A 17,539-nucleotide genomic window follows, 5' to 3' on the forward strand; every position below is an offset into this window, starting at 1 on the left:
TGTTCCTGATGGCCCATTACACCACATCTATAACACTGTGGTTGCTGACACTGGTTCTTAAAGTGTCCAGTGCGCCAACATCTGTAACATCCCACCTCAGAGTACAGAATACCTCATTTATCCTGTGTCGCAGTCTAGACTTCATCAAGTTATGTAGCCACAATAACAGTAGAAGCTAAGACTTTTGGATTTTCCGTCCACTCACTCCTGGACAAATCCGCTGGCAATCCTCTTAAGAACACATCGATCGCTGTTTCCAACTACTTGCAAAATGACTTTATCCGGCTCGGCATTCTCCATTGATTCATTGGTATTAGTACTGACTTTACAGATTCTATCCAGAAACGCCTCCATTGATTCGTTGCGTTTCTGTGAGAGACCATTAACTTGTGCCCAGAAAATTCTTGTACAGTTTTGTTTACGATACCGTTATAAAGTCCCTTCTGAAACTGTTCAAACGTCTGTGTCTGTGCTTTACCCAGTCCTTCGTGGTATGTGAGCTATGACTTGGGTTCACCAACCAAGCTTGGTCATATTTAAATGAGTTTCTCTAACTTTAATTTAGTCTTTAGATCACTGACAGATAGTGACACATCTTTTGTCGATATTCCAGCAAAAGGAGCCGTAACAGAATCTGCTGAAGGAATTCGTACAAGAAATAGCGCTTCAACCCTTCTAACTCATTTTTCCCATGCCATTTACGGTTTGTCGATCGCCTACTTGCCTACCCAACACGTCGTTACTTTTCTGTAATTCATTTATTTGCTTCTGCCGGGCTTCAGTTGACCCTGCGTAGTTACTTCTCGTGGTTTCAGCATTTGTGTAACCTCCATCAACAATACAGTAGTGAAATTACACTATAACATGCACAAACATGGTACAGACGGCACTAGTCCTTGCTCTGTGTCATAGATCAACGAGACTCAGCGTATTTATTAACCTCGTGGCCAACCTCCTACGTATGCTATATACCGGATGTCTCTCCTTAGGATCGTCATGCGCATTCTCTGTGGTATTTTAACAAATATTTACAATTTCGTTTTCGCATTGTGTAGCTCGACTCGGCCTAACCTATTTCGTGCGACGCCCAACGTCAACAAAATTAATTTTAAATCGTAATTTTACCTGCCCATTCGATAGAGGGTTCCAAAATTAGTCTAGTGCGATATTCGTTTTATCGTGTGTGTTAACAGGAACAGTAAAACACGAAGAATAAACAGCAACCCAGAAACTCAGTAGCGCTGGATGCTTGGCGTTAGCAGTCAGCGCGGGCCAGGGCAGTGCAGTGGACTGATCTGGAACAGCTCTACTGATCATTACGTAAAATTTCGTTTTAAAAATCATTTTATTTGTCAGTACAGCGAAAAACCAGCCCAAAGTTGCAAATTTTACTTTTTTTAATCGCTCGATGATTAGTTTCGGGCCGAGCCCGATTTCCATGTTTTGTTTGTAACTGGAAGCAAACCTACATTTTCCGTTGACGCTGGGTGTCGCATGGAAGAGGTGATGAGCAGTATTTGTTTGGGCTAAATCCAGCTACACAATGCAAAAACGAAATTGCAAACATCTGCCGAAGCACCGAAGAAAATGCTTCTGATGACTATTAGTATAGACGTCCTGTACAGCTGCCACCACCTGCATACATGGCAACTTGTGTCCAGCCAAATTAAAATATGGACGTCTCACCGGTAGCAAGTAAACCTCCCTGCAATTACCACAAAGCTGAGACAGGTTCGTGGGCTTCTGCGCTTTAACAAATGACACTTTGTGTCACGACGCTGCACCATGGCTGTAAGCAAAAGAAAAAACAAAAGGCCGAAATAAAAATGGAAGATGTAATGAAAACAGTCTAGATCGCATGAAATATTTTGTTTTAAAAAGACAATGACACGTTTCGATCAATATCTGATCATACTCAGACCGTTACATATTCCGTAAATGAAATAACTTGGAAGTCATTAGAAGGCTCACGAAGATAAACACATTTTCTTGTTCACAAGGGTACAGCAACAAGTATGAATGATTGAAGGAACAAGCAGTGTTGGTTGCAGTGTTCATTTTATTACTATTATTATTTCCCAATGTCACGTTTCACTTTTATTTAGGTATCTTCGGCCTGGTTTATATTTGGTAGCAATGGATACATGGGATGCCACGCATAAAATATCCCAGCAGGTAAATGGCCTTTGTCAAAGCCTTAAAAACACTGCGCGGTGTCCTTATTACGGCATGTGGCGCAGTCCAAGTCTAACCAAACCGGATCAGGCCTACAGTAAATCTTTACGTCATAAACATGCTGAAGCTGTACTGCATATTCTGGCTCAAACCAGGACTGCTTGTTCTTCATATCTAAACACAACAATAAAAAATTATATAATTTATCTATAAGTAAAATGAGAGGTAGCCTTACTGACTGCGGGAGCTGGTAGCATGGAGCACCGACTACTCATGGCTAGTGTGAAGAGCAGCTGCAGCGTGGCGTGCAGTTGCCGTCACATAAATAGCATTACTTCAGCGATAGCCAGTCGCCGTCAAATACGAATAAAATTAGTAAAAATGCAATTGCAGCATGGAAGATTGGATCAGGTGCAAAGTTATGTAAAAATAAAAGTATAAGAACATATAAAAGAATCGTAGTAAAGAAATAAACCACTAACATTCAAACTGAAGCTGACGTAATGCTGCAGACGATGAGAGGAGCTCTCGTTATTTATATGACAGCAGTTGATGTCACGCTGCAGCTGCTCTTCACACCAGCCAAGAGCAGTCAGTGCTCCATGCCACCAGCTCCAGCAGTCAGCAAAGGTATCTCCTCCTTTACTTATATTGCAAGTATATAGTTTTTTACTGTTGTGTTTATCTTCATGTGTCCTCTAATAACTTTCAGGTTACTTTATTTTTAGAGTATATAACAATCTGAAGATGATCGGGCATTGATCGAAACCGATCACCGTTTTTTTTAAATATTTTATACGGTCTAGACCGTTTTTATTATGTTTTAATAGTATTTTATGACCGCTGACATTTCCTAAAACTATGTCTCAAAAAATTTTAGAAGTAAAACGGTCACCCGCCAGTTTCAACTGCGGACTTTCAGGTGATACTGTAGTATTACTCAGCCACTGTTGATACCAGACACAACGGTGCCAGACAACAGCACTTCTAACAACAGATTAATTGGCCTGTGGATGGACGGTACGTATAGTCACGGTGTTAGGTCCTCGATGTCTGGATCAGGCCAGACAGTCACCCCCTGGGCATGGGCTAATCTCCAGGGATGGATGGTAGGAGGCGACTATAACACACCCTCCACGATGACAGTTGTTTATTGCTTCGTGGTTCAAATGGCTCTGAGCACTATGGGACTTAACTGCTGTGGTCATTAGTCCCCTAGAACTTAGAACTACTTAAACCTAACTAACCTAAGGACATCACGCACATCCATGCCCGAGGCAGGATTCGAACCTGCGACCGTAGCAGTCGCGCGGTTCCAGACTGTAGCGCCTAGAACCGCTCGGCTACTCCGGCCGGCTTATTGCTTCATGGTGGAACTGGTTAGGCCTCCAGAAGGTGATAGTGGATGTCACATACAGCTTCCCATCAGTCGTGATTCGAACGGTAACACGGCAATTGCAGCGGCACAGTCCCCTGGCAGGACTCACTATTCCATCAGAGTTCACAGATTGTCTTGATGGGCGGAGGATAGATTGAGAAAGGTGCAACCTCCTGGTTGGTCGCCTTCAAACTGAGATCAGGCCATTGGGCAGGGCTGATATTTATACAGGAACTGTTTCGCTTGTGTTGCTATTGCTTGGCCCACTCTTCTTGACTGGTCGGCTTTCTGGACGCTTCGGCTGTTGCTGAACTTGTCTTAGCTTTACCTTTCAGAAGCAGTGGTGGACGCATTCTGCAGCGTCAGTGTTCTGAATAATCATGGTTTCGTCTGACTTATGCCTTATTACTTCACCCTGCACGGTCAACAGAAGGACGTCATCCTCTTCTCTGTACGACGTAATTCTGCTGTAATGGCACTGTCGACGCCACCCTCGTATGGTGTGTAGCAATTAACTCTGTTTTGTGACCATATTGCATTAATATCAGCTGTCCTTGTTGGCATTCCGACTGGCTGTTGTCTAATGACCTGCTTTTTCACCTCTTTAGTCATCAAGTAAAACTATGAGCTCTACTCCTAAGCTTAGTATTTCGGGCACTTCAGAGCGATCAGCACTGTGAGACGTGCCTCTTTCCCTGAAAGCACTTTGCTTCCTATATTCTGAGAGGTGATATATGGATCAAAACAAGAGAAAAAGTCCAGTAAACATGGGCCTTAAAGCCCATATCTAAAAAGCTTCGAGCTCTTGTACAACAGGATTACTGTGAAAGACATATCTTCTACTGAGCATGTGCCTATAGCTCTTAAGGTACGTATTTTACAGCCTATGCTTATAGGACTTTCTTTTCCTTTTTTAGTCGATACTATCTCATCAGAAAATATGAAAAGCAGAACGATTCCAACAGATGTGTTTCACAGTATTGAAGATGAACTAGAACTCATAGTTTTAGAACAAATGTTTACTGTTTTCTTCATGTTTTTATCTACACTAACGCTTCTGAAAGTTCGTTGGTGCAATGTAAAAAAGTTTAGAGAGTAGCCCTGTGATTGCACCTGGGTTACATCAGGACCTGTGCAGCCGATGCTGTTCTGCCTACGTTACCATGTCTGATTTTGGCATGGACAGCAAGTTAGACCAACGAGCGGACGTGAAATTCTGTAAGAAACTGCCGAAATTCGCCACATAGACGTTTTATATGATTCATCAAATATACGACGCTGCTGCACGGAATCATGTGAGTTGTTTTGGATGGCGCGAGCACTTCAAGAGCGGAAGAAGATCACTAGAAGACAACCACACGTCCACATGTCAACTGCGCTGGTAGAAGAATGGAACGGCCTACCACCGGAATTCTTTACCAACCTTGTGATCAGCATGGAACTGTGTTGCAGAACATGCAGTTCCATTCGTGATCATCACACAACCTGTTAAGAACCTGGTCCCACCTTTCGTAATGTCCTGGGAACTTTCTTAAATCATGGTGCTTTCAGTGTAATTGTTGTCTTCCAATAAAAGTGTCCTTCCTGTTTGCCTCACTGCATATTTCTTTAAGCTACCCTTTCTACTATCCTGTAGCAGTTCTTTCTGCTTATGAGCCAAGTTTCATCGGGCTATGATACTTATCAGTGCCACATCATGCAAAAATTGCTTTTGTTTTTAAGTTTTTCACACCAGCAGATATCTGTAATTAAACTGTACTATCTATCACTACAAGTGTAGAACTGTTTTATGATACGCAAGAAATGCTTAAAGTTCTTCTTGTCAAATCCTTTTCGGTTTTCTATCAGAAAGTACATACATTCAGAACTGTGTATCACAGTCTTTTCTTGGTACGATTTGTTATGTATATAAAGTAGTGTGTATGTGCATAAGTCCAGGACCCATGGGTCAATTTTAATCAAATTTGGCATAGGAAAAACAGACCTCACAAGTATCAATTCTGTGGGGTTCGTACACTCCCAGGTGCAATAGGAGTGGACATACTGCGTTTCTTTTTCGGTTTGTGGTTTATAGGCTGCCATATATGACAGGTATGTTGTGTAGGAACAGTATCAGGCTGCCAAGTCAACCTGCTTTGCAGGGCAGCCTACATGTCAGGACAAGAAATCGATTTTGTGGCCCCAACATGTAGGCTGCGCTGCATGACAGATTTATTGTGTTGGCATAGTACTGACGCGCTTTGTCTTCCTGCTTTGCATGATAGCCTTTAAATCAGGAGCAAATAAGTGTTTCTCAAGCTCCTGAGATATAGCTTGCCATGTATGGCTGGCATGTTGTTGGAGTAGTTTTGGCCTGCTTTATAGAATTATGTTTCAGCTTCTACATGCCCCAATGAGCACAGCTGGGGACAGTTTCAGTTGGATAGAGAAAGGGATGGACAGAGTCAGAGGGAGGACGAAATGGGTGGATAGAGGGATGAGGGGGAGATGTGTGAGGCTGGTGGAAGGTTTAGAGAGATAGTGGGCACATGGGAAAAGAAGAGGGGGAGGCAGAGACAGAAATAAAGGGAAGGTATAGTCAGAAAGAGGGGGTTGATGAAATGGTAAAGCTGGCCGCTGTGACCGAGTGGTTCTAGGCGCTTCAGTCCGAAACCTTGCTGCTGCTACAGTCACAGGTTCGAATCCCGCCTCGGGCATGGATGTGTGTGATGTCCTTAGGTTAGTTAGGTTTAAGTAGGTCTAAGTTCTAGGGGACTGATGGCCTCCAATGTTAGATCCCATAGTGCTCAGAGCCATTTTTTGAAATGGTAGAAAACTGAGGCAGTAAAACAAAGAGACAGAGAGAGTGAGGATGAGGAGATAGTGATGGTAGAGTGAGGTGAACAGACAAGAGGAGGAAGAGGTGGACACAGAGAGAGGAGAGAGGTGTATTCAACATGTGTCGAACACATATGTGGGCGAAACCACGGGGAAACGGTAAGTATATGATAAATATTTTTTAGTTTGTACTGTGTATCATAACGCCTGTTATAGTGTAGAACTTTCTCTTAGATATTCAATTCGTTTTGTTTCAAAGTAATATAGTCTCATTTACAATATTTGAGCTATTTTTCTACCCAATAAAACTGTTTCAAAATATGGTCCGCAGTATGACGTTATAGACGCTATTATCTTTGAATTGTGTGTCGTATGTTCACTACGTCACTGGTCAAAGCTGACAATTAGTATCGCAGGTTCTACTTCATACACTTGTGCTAAAATTTTACAGTTGTGCAGTAATTTTAGAAACGACTGGCGTCAGTGGTAAAGACTTTAATTCTAGGCATCTGTTCGACGACTCTTCTGGAAAACTCACCTGAGAAAATGACGGGAACAGTAATTTCACTCTGCAAGGTGTAGACCAGGTGTCTCAGCAGTAGCTGGAAGGTCCCGTTTCCAGTCACGGTCCGGGTACCGTTTCCGGAGAGTCTGGAGAAGGGCTGCTCCGGCAGTCGGCTGCCAGCAGCAGCAGCAGCAGCGGCACGGCCAGCAACACGCACGTCGAGTAGAGGCGCCCTGCCGCTAATTGGCTGGGGCGGCACGGCACGGCACGGCACGGTGCGCTCACGGAACCGCCGCCGGATCCGTCCGCCTCCTGCAGGCTTCCGGCAGCGCCAATTGTAGCCGACCGCTGCTCCCCGGCCGCTCCACGTCGTGTCCGGTTAACGCGTTGCGTTCTCATTCCTTGCACGGAAAACATTTAGCACGTGCTACATTTCTAAAGGCCCCTGTAAACGGTCAAATTTGTTTCTCAAATTTGGCGACTGTTTTCGACTGGTTTGTCAAACAAACATTCAGACTTACAAACTTGGTTTGTCAAACGTAACCTCACTTTTGAAGCAGCCCTCCAAGCTATGTGCATCGCTTAGTGAAGTATTCTGAGACCTTTAGGAACTGCTACCAATGCATGAAGAACACATTGGTTCACCTTACCACTGTATACAAGGTGTTACAAAAAGGTATGGCCAAACTTTCAGGAAACATTCCTCACACACAAAGAAAGAAAATATGTTACGTGAACATGTGACCGGAAACGCTTACTTTCCATGTTAGAGCTCATTTTATTACTTCTCTTCAAATCACATTAATCATGGAATGGAAACACACAGCAACAGAACGTACCAGCGTGACTTCAAACACTTTGTTACAGGAAATGTTCAAAACGTCCTCCGTTAGCGAGGATACATGCATCCACCCTCCGTCGCATGGAATCCCTGATGCGCTGATGCAACCCTGGTGAATGGCGTATTGTATCACAGCCATCCACAATACGAGCACGAAGAGTCTCTACATTTGGTACCGGGGTTGCGTAGACAAGAGCTTTCAAATGCCCTGATAAATGAAAGTCAAGAGGGTTGCGGTCAGGAGAGCGTGGAGGGCATGGAATTGGTCCGCCTCTACCAATCGATCGGTCACCGAATCTGTTTTTGAGAAGCGTACGAACACTTCGACTGAAATGTGCAGGAGCTCCATCGTGCATGAACCACATGTTGTGTCGTACTTGTAAAGGCACATGTTCTAGCAGCACAGGTAGAGTATCCCGTATGAAATCATGATAAGGTGCTCCATTGAGCGTAGGTGGACGAAACTAAAATGAGCTCTAACATGGAAATTAAGCCTTTCCGGACACATGTGCACATAACATCTTTTCTTTATTTGTGTGTGAGGACTGTTTCCTGAAAGTTTGGCCGTATCTTTTTGTAACGCCCTGTATAAAGAATGTAAGAAAGACGATGCTCCAGGAGGTAGAAACTCAGAAAAACCCAAGAAAATCAGCAATATGAAATACACTCTATAAAAAAAAAAAAGAAAGACGTACCACCAAAGAATTATCCGAATGGGATAGAAATCAGTAGATGTGGTGTACATATTCACAAAAAGGGGATGATTTATTCAAGAAAAAGATCTTCACAAATTGAGAAAGTCAGTAATGCATTGGTCCACCTCGGACCCTCACGCCAGTAGTTATTCGGCATAGCATTGATTGATAGAGTTGTTGGATGTCCTCCTGGGATATCGTGCCAAATTCTTCCCAATTGGCACCTTAGATCGTCGAAATTCCGGGATGGTTGGAGGACGCTGCCCGTAATGCTCCAAACGTTCTCCATTGGGTGGAGATCTGGTGACCTTGCTGGCCAAGGTAGGGTTTCGCATGCACGAGGGCAAGCGTTAGAAACTCTCGGTAAGTGCAAGACCTTGCTAAAATGATAGGCAAGTATGGTTTGCCGTAAAAGCAACAACACGGGGCATAGAATATCATCGATGTACTGCTGTGCTGCTAGGGTGCGTGGATTCCACCCAAAGTGGTCCTGCTATGAAATGAAATGACTCCGTAGATCATCACTCCTAGTTGTCGGAGACAATGAGATTCCAGGTCGAACCAGAAAATACCAAACTGCTTGTGTCAGGGCCTTAGGTGGACCAACACGTTATTGACTTTGTCTGTTTCTGATGCTTTTTCTCTTGAATAAGTCATCAAGTTTTCCTAAAATTGTAATAATTTATTTTTCTTGACATGTACATCGCAGCTATCGATTTCCGTGTCATTCTGATAGTTCCTTCGTGGTGCGTGTTCTCTTCCGCCTCTTAGAGTGTGTGTCACTCAATATCTGCTGACTGTATCAACTTTCTGCAAATGGACAGACCAACTTTTAAATTTGTTAGAATTAATTCACCCTCACATTGTAGAAGAAGGCATAGTTATGATAAAATTTGTTCATGTTTCTCGAAAAGTATCTACTCGTATGACTTTGAAATTACCGGCAATTGGAGCAGATTTAGAAACTTCAAAATTGGTATCCTACGTTGCACCCCGTATGCTGGTAAGATGCAAAGAAATAAGTGAAGTATTAAAATAAAATAATATTTTGTTGTACCCCAGCTCATACGTCATGCGTTGAATACACCATTTTTTTTCAATCGGTAACGACGGAACGGAACACTCATTGGATCTCTTTGTCCATCTGTCTATCTGTCTGTCTGTCTGTCTGTCGGTCGGTCCGACGGTTGAGAAGGTTTTCACTCAAGAACGGGTAGTTGAAATTTACTTTACAACTAAGGTCTACGGTCCCTTGGCTGTGTTAAAGAAATTTAAGCTTCTAAGTCAATCAAAAGAAATATCCATTTACGTCACAAGCAGGGTGGTTGTAATTGAACTTTCGCTACTTGGGTCAGTGTAGACTTCAGATTATTTACCACATGTGTATTCAACTTTCCATCTTTGTAGGAGATATTCAGAGTGTGCGCTACAGTATTTGCATTATTAGTAGTGTTAAGTCGGCATCGTAAACTGACATAAGGCCTGAGAGCGGTGTGCTGGCCACATACCCTCCACATCCGCATTCAGTGACGCCTGTGGGCTGAGGAGCCACTGGGCCTTCATTGTCCGTTCGTGCAAAGTCTAGTTTTTTAGTAGTGTTAAGTGTCATGACTTGGCTGTAGGCGCCGGTACTAGTACGGCGACGTAGGGTTGAAACACAGGCATCAGTGTGCGTTACAGCTGCAGACAGTCAACATGGATTTAGACCAGGTGAGTAGGGCTTTACTCATTAAGCTGTTGTACCAAAACAACAGCAGTAGTACTGCTTCTCTTCACGAGTATTGATGCGTTAAAGGAATACAAAGAGGTCCACTTTCCGCACCGGGGTTGAAGGACCCGGTAAGTTCGAAGTAAATGGCGATTTTGAAATTTCTCCTGGGTAAGAGCCGAGGTCCGATGCGCCACAAATTGTTGAATACGTTACTGTTGCCATGGCAGAGAATGCTGGACGCGAGTGCACAAATTGTCACGACAGCTGAACACTCCATGGTCCACCTCTGCTCCGGGAGCCGGCCGAAGTGGCCGTGCGGTTAAAGGCGCTGCAGTCTGGAACCGCAAGACCGCTACGGTCGCAGGTTCGAATCCTGCCTCGGGCATGGATGTTTGTGATGTCCTTAGGTTAGTTAGGTTTAACTAGTTCTAAGTTCTAGGGGACTAATGACCTCAGCAGTTGAGTCCCATAGTGCTCAGAGCCATTTTTTTTTTCTGCTCCGGGATGCAGGAGGTGAAAACGTTGAGCAACCATTGTAACCTGGAACGTAAACAAGGTACCCCGTTAACAAATGTTACCCACTCACGTGAAAATTAAGATCTGTTTCTTTCAAAGGTTTATTCATTATTTCTCCTCCGCATGTCCTTATAAATATTTCCGCACAGTTTCATTGTTTAACTATCGTCTCTTTCCATTTTGATCCTCTCAAGTAGCAGAAGTTAATCATAACCACCTTGTAATTCAATATTTACAAACTCACTCGTCAAAACCTACTGCGTTCTTTTCGTTGACCTAGAATTATGAAATTTGGAAAGCTGCAAGTTTTCACAGTATAAGTAAAGAAAAATATCCAAAAATCGTTAATTTGTAATTATTACCACGTAAAAAGCACTTTTGTCATATTTTTTTTATCTCTGTCTATCCGTCTGTCAAGAACGCATTTTGTCAGGTATTACAACAGCTAATGCGAAACAATATAAACATTAAACTTAAAAATAAAACATTCTCTAAAGGCCTGGAATCTCCGGAAGCGATGTCTTGCCTGTATCGACATCAATAACACGAAAAATCGTTGAGATTCGTGATTCCAGGGTGGATGAGCTATCTGTATACACTGTAAGACAAGAAATGAAGAACGACGCACCAAGAAAGCAGTTATCGTAATTTCATGGAAATCGCTACATGTGATTTACACGTACAGGTAGACAGATTGAACAGAATTGTCTTAACTGATGAGTCTCGCTTCGAACTGAGCCTCGACGACCAGCGAAGAGTGTCTGGAGGGGCTTTAGAAGGTGGCGGGTTACCAAATTGACTGTCGCTCGCCTTACGCCCCAACAATCAGGAGTGATGATCTGGGGTGCCATTTCCTTTCATAACAGGACTCCTTTGGTTGTACATCGACGACGTTCTGCGCCTCGTTTTGTTGCCGTTCACGGCAAGCCATCCTGGGCTTACATTTCAGCAGGATAATGCCCGCCCTTGCCGAATCATACCTCGGCCAGCAAAGTCGCCCCGGATCTTTTCCCAGTTGAAAGCGTTTGGAGCGTTATGGGCAGGACCTTCCATTCAGCTCTGGATTTTGACGATATAGCCTGCCAATTGTACAGAATTTGGCACGGTACCATCAGTAGAGCATCCAAAAACTCTTTGAATCGATGCCAAGCAGAATAATTGTTTGCATAAAGGCCAGAGGTGGACGAACGCGTTGTTGACTTGCTTACTTCGTGAAGTCTTTCTTTTGAGAAAAATCATCCGGTTTTTTTCTGAAACTGTAATCGTTTACTGTCTCTACATGTACATCACATCCCCTGATTTCCGTCCCATTCGGGTAATCCAATCGTAGTGCGTCGTATTATTTTTTTTCTTAGAGTGTACATAACTAAGTTTTCACAGAACGCAAGTCCCTCGTACTTGGCCACTCTTTGCTTTACGTCTTCCTGTGTAACATTTGGATGGGAAATATGCAACAGCTCTGCAATTTTGCTAATTGCCTTCGGTCTATTGGTTTTGAGGATAAAATGCTTTTGATCTATGTTCCCACAATTGTGGAAACTCTCGATTGAGAGATATAAACTGCAATATTTTTTTTCTCACTCTGATAATGTGGTGCGAGACACCAACATTCATACGGTCCGTCACCTTCGATGTGTGGCAAGCAGCTTGCTTTTGTTTGCGTAAACGGTTAAACTTGTTTGCCAGATCGACTGTCGTACGTAAGTTCTCTTAAATATGTCAAATAAAGTATTTGTTTAGCAAACTCTCATATATAGCAAAAAAATAGTTTCACAAATAAGCGAAATTTGAGAATTACTACGATCGTCTGCGGAACCCACAACACTGTAGGGCTTTCATATTAATTAAATTTTAATCTCTTATGTTGGTAATTGAAATAGCGAACTGATCTAGGAAAAGGTTGTGTTTATACACCTTTTTAAAGTTCTTTTGCTACTCGTATTTCAACAAATGGAGAAATTGGAACACCGAGTGTTCGTAAAATTGCAACAGCATAATGAAGTGTTATTTATTGTGCTTGTACATTATAGCAGGAAGGATACTTTATTAAAGTTTTAGGTGATATGTGGGTCTTTCGGGTGCGTGCAAAATTTAGTAGTGCCAGCTGCTACCTGTGGCAGCACCAATGATAACTAGGCATTGAGTCGAACTGCCAAGGGAACCATCAGACGTGATAATTGCGGGTTTTCATGACCTTGCATATGTTGTAGAGGGACCTATCTTGAGTTCCTGGCTAATGGTTTTTCATGCGATGTCCCCTAGTTTCAGAGAAAATCGTTGTTTTAAATTTTATGCAAATCGTCGATACCTAAAATGTAAGGTATGCTTCGAGAAAGATAAATTAGTGCAGTAGCTTAAGTTTAGGCTATGATGCTGACTGCAGGTTCAAATCCTACTTATGTATTACCTCTTTTTTTTAATTTTATCGGATAGAAAATCATACAAAATACATTCTTGCAAAATAACACAGAAGTAGTCATTTTCACTTTAGTAATTTCATTAACATATCAGTCATTGGATCAAACTGTCTTCAAATGTCTGTTCCATTCGTGGTTCGTAGTTAAGACACCAAATACCTGTATAACGATTCCTTGACTTGTGGGGAGATTAGACTGATCAAATACTTTACGATCAAAGCTGAAAGAAAAGTTAGCACGTGCACTGTAAAAATTATCTCATGCAAATGTACTCCACTTTCCCAACCCTGTGGTGTTTATTTTTACTAGAAAATTAAAATTTTTACGAAAAGCGAGAAAATGCTTGGTAAAGACTAATAGAAAATCATTTCGATGGAAGATTCCACAAAAATAAATTCTTTAATTCTGGACCAGTTTTATTACACGTGCTTTCACGGAAATGATGAAATGAACGTAAGTACGGTTCCCACCGAAATTGGTTGAAGAACAATGGTCTTGAATCGAATCGAACTGTGTTTTCCGGTATCGCGACTGAAAAATTCGTGTAGCAGCAAGTCAGCAGCTTTTACTAAATTTGCGTGGTGCTCTATGAATTTGTGTTCCAGTTGCTCCTAGACCAATACCACGTGGAATTGTGTTCGAGAACAGCAAGCAATGCAAGCGATAGTTCTTGAGCCCCACTCAAGGGTATGTATGAGTAGAACCGGGACTCATCTGTATAAGCGAGTACCGTCACTCCTCTCTACTACTACTTCAAAGGAATCCACAACAATACTGGACGTTCTGATGGACCGTGGTGCTCCAGGTGCCATCCTAGTATCCGTATGGATGTTTTCAACAACATTGACCCATAGTATGAAGGTAGCCAAAATACCAGCAGATGCACTTTTTATTTACTTTTATTTTTTAACACTTCTTGGGATCTGGTCAGGGATTACATATTACGCTGCAAAACCGCAATGTACTGGCTAAGGAGAAAAAGGAGAAAAAGAAAGTCAAACTAACTGTTGGAGTATATACACACAACAAGTGGGAAAATATGAACAAGTCTCGAACAGAGTACCCCGGAGACTGGGAAGAGGAACTAAGGGGGTACGAATGTATCAAATAGTTGCTAATGTTGATGAAAGGTTGTTAATGGGCGATATTTACATGTCACAGTATTCCATTCACTTTTTAACTGGACATAGCCCATATCCCAACTTCCTCAGAAAGATCAACAGAAGAGAAAATGATGTTTGTTGGATGACAGAGATTCTGGAGAACGTAGTCATTAAGACTACGTATAAATATCGCAGATGGAGAAAGACCCATTGAGAAATAATAACGTTTGTAATTTAGTAAGGAATAAAGGTTTACCTGAGATAATGAACATACTATCTTAATAGATGTCGCAACGTGGATTGGAATCGTATTTCGCAAGACTACAATACACCTGGCACTACAACCAATATAAGTAACATGGCCTCAAGACGTGTCTTCGACCGGAAGAACAGCACCTGTGGTGCTCTGTAACAACCTATATTCCGCACAAAATGTGTAACTAGAATTAAATTTCTAAACTCACAAACGTTACTTTTAAGTTACAATGCGTGACAGGATGAACAGATATAGTAACACCTTACAAGAATGCGTTAAACATATTGTTGAAGTGCATCAAAGAATGATATCGTCTATAAACATTTTCAATTTTCATCCACGGTACTGTATAGATTATAAGTGATAAGGAACACATTACCCGTAAAAATCCCTATACCTAAGTTGTAAGTAATAATGTACAAGGGGCGGGGTAATATTTACAGTGCGTATGAATGCGGACAAAAGGAGATTGTGGCCTAATCCAGATCACTGCTCCCGCTACGTTTCGCTTGTAAGCGGGAAACATGGAAGCGATGCCACGTTCTAGAAGCAGCCTGCAAGGTTTGAGGGAAGCAGAGTATCAAGTGGGAGTGCATCGTGGTGTGCACATGGTTTTTTTTTTCTTTATTATACAAAGGCGGGCTGGCAGCAGCACAATACGCCGCTCTTCAGCCTCGAGTTTGACAACAAGTAGTACATAAAGGTGGCACAGAGAAGACAGCAAAACGGTGGGCAAAAAATGTAGACACTAAAAATCGAAAAAACATGGAGCCATTCACGCTGGACGAGAAACAGCACTAACACTAGGCGACACGGTGCACAGAACATGGATGATGGCGACGGCATGTGAACGGTGGTGGCGTGACGGCGAACAACACTACACACAAACGAAGGCACACACACGAAACACTGATGGCGACGATCTCCGGCGCGCGAATGTTCACTGAGCGTGTACGAGTCCGGGGATCTGCCAAGTGGGGAGAAGGAGGAGGAGGAGGAGGGGAATGGGAGAGGGGAGAGCAGAGATGCCATGGGCAGAGGAGAGCGGGGGAGAGAGGAAGGGGGAGGGTAAGCCCGGGGGAAGAGGGGAGGAGGAAGGGGGGAAAGGAAAGAGAAGGGAAGGGAAGGGAGGGAGGGAGGGAGGGAGGGAGGGTGCCTAAAGGAAAGGACACAGGAAGGGGGGAGGATCAAAGTTGATAGGAGGGGTGGATGGAGGGGAGGAGGTCATCATCAGGGAGGGGAAGCTGGCGGAAGCCACCGTGGGAGAGGGTAAGGAGGGTGGAGAGATGGAGACCAGGTGGGACGTGGGAATACAGGCGCGGCAGCGGGCGGGGGTGGGAGAGGATCGGGGAGACGAGCGGGTGAGGAGGATCGAGTTTACGGGAGGTGTACAGGATCTGTATCCTTTCAAGGAAAAGGAGGAGGTGGGGGAAGGGGATGAGATCGTACAGGAGCCGCGTAGGGGAAGGGAGACGGATGTGATAGGCGAGGCGGAGAGCATGGCGTTCAAGGATTTGGAGGGATTTGTAAAAAGTAGGGGGGGCGGAGATCCAAGCCGGATGGGTATAACAAAGGATTGGGCAGATGAGGGATTTATAGGTGTGGAGAATGGTGGAGGGGTCCAGACCCCACGTATGGCCGGAGAGGAGCTTGAGGAGACTGAGTCGGTAGCGTGCCTTGGCTTGGATTGTCCGGGGGGGTGGGGAGTAAAGGAGAGGCGACGGTCGAGGGTGATGCCAAGGTACTTAAGGGTGGGAGTGAGGGCAATAGGACGGCCATAGATGGTGAGATGGAAATCAAGGAGGCGGAAGGAAGGGGTGGTTTTGCCTACAATGATCGCCTGGGTTTTGGAGGGATTGACCTTGAGCAACCACTGGTTGCACCAAGCAGTGAACCGGTCAAGATGGGATTGGAGAAGGCGTTGGGAGCGTTGCAGGGTGGGGGCAAGGGCGAGGAAGGCGGTGTCATCGGCAAACTGGAGAAGGTGGACAGGGGCTGACGGCGGCGGCATGTCCACTGTGTACAAAAGGTACAGAAGGGGGGAGAGGACGGAGCCTTGGGGCACACCGGCGGAGGGGAAAAAGGTGTAGGAATCTGTGTTATGGATGGTGACATAGGAAGGACGGCGGGAGAGAAAGGAGCCGATCAGACGGACGTAGTTAACGGGAAGGGCGAAGGTTTGGAGCTTGAAGAGGAGACCAGAATGCCATACGCGGTCATAAGCGGTCATAAGCACGTTCGAGGTCCAGGGAGAGGAAGATTGCGGAGCGACGGGAATTAAGCTGTTCAGAAAGGAGATGAGTGAGGTGAAGGAGAAGGTCGTCGGAAGAGAAGGACGGCCGAAACCCACACTGGGTAATGGGAAGGAGGGGGTGCTGGCGGAGATTCTGGTGGATGCGTCGGGTGAGGATAGATTCCAGGACCTTGCTGAAGACCGAGGTAAGGCTGATGGGACGACAGGAGGAGACGGCGGACGGCGGTTTGCCAGGTTTAAGGAACATGAGGATATGGGAGGTTTTCCACAGGTCGGGGTAGTAACCGGTGGACAGGACTACATTGTAGAGCCTGGCCAGGGTGGAGAGGAAAGAGACAGGAGCTTCACGAAGGTGACGGTAGGTGACTCGATTGTGAACAGGAGCGGTGTTGCGTTTTGTGCGGAGTGTATCAATGAGAGCCTGTGTAGTGATGGGGGCATTGAGTTCCGTGTGTGCAATGTTGTCCAAGTACTGGAAACCAGGAGCGAGGGGAGGGACAGAGGTGTCGGTTCGATTGCGGATATCCGGGAAGAGGGCGTAATCGAACTGGGGATCATCGGGGATGGAAAAGACATCGGGGAGGTCAGAGGCAAAGTGATGGGCCTTACTAAGGGTGTCAGGAAAAGGGTGATCATCATGGAGAAGAGAATAAAAGGGGGAGGGTTTAGTTCCGGTAAGGCGATGGAAGGCCAACCAGAACTTGGACGAGTTGATTGGGAGGGTAGCATTTAAACGGGTGCATGTCTGTCGCCAGTCCCGGCGTTTCTTTGCCGCGAGCAAATTACAAATGTGTCGCTGGAGTTGCCGGTGGCGTCGTAGTGTGACGGGGTCACGCATGTGGAGGAAGGCACGGTAGAGACGGCGGTATTC

The sequence above is a fragment of the Schistocerca cancellata genome, chromosome 5 (assembly GCF_023864275.1).
Source record: "Schistocerca cancellata isolate TAMUIC-IGC-003103 chromosome 5, iqSchCanc2.1, whole genome shotgun sequence".
In the NCBI taxonomy this organism is placed as follows: Eukaryota; Metazoa; Arthropoda; class Insecta; order Orthoptera; family Acrididae; genus Schistocerca; species Schistocerca cancellata.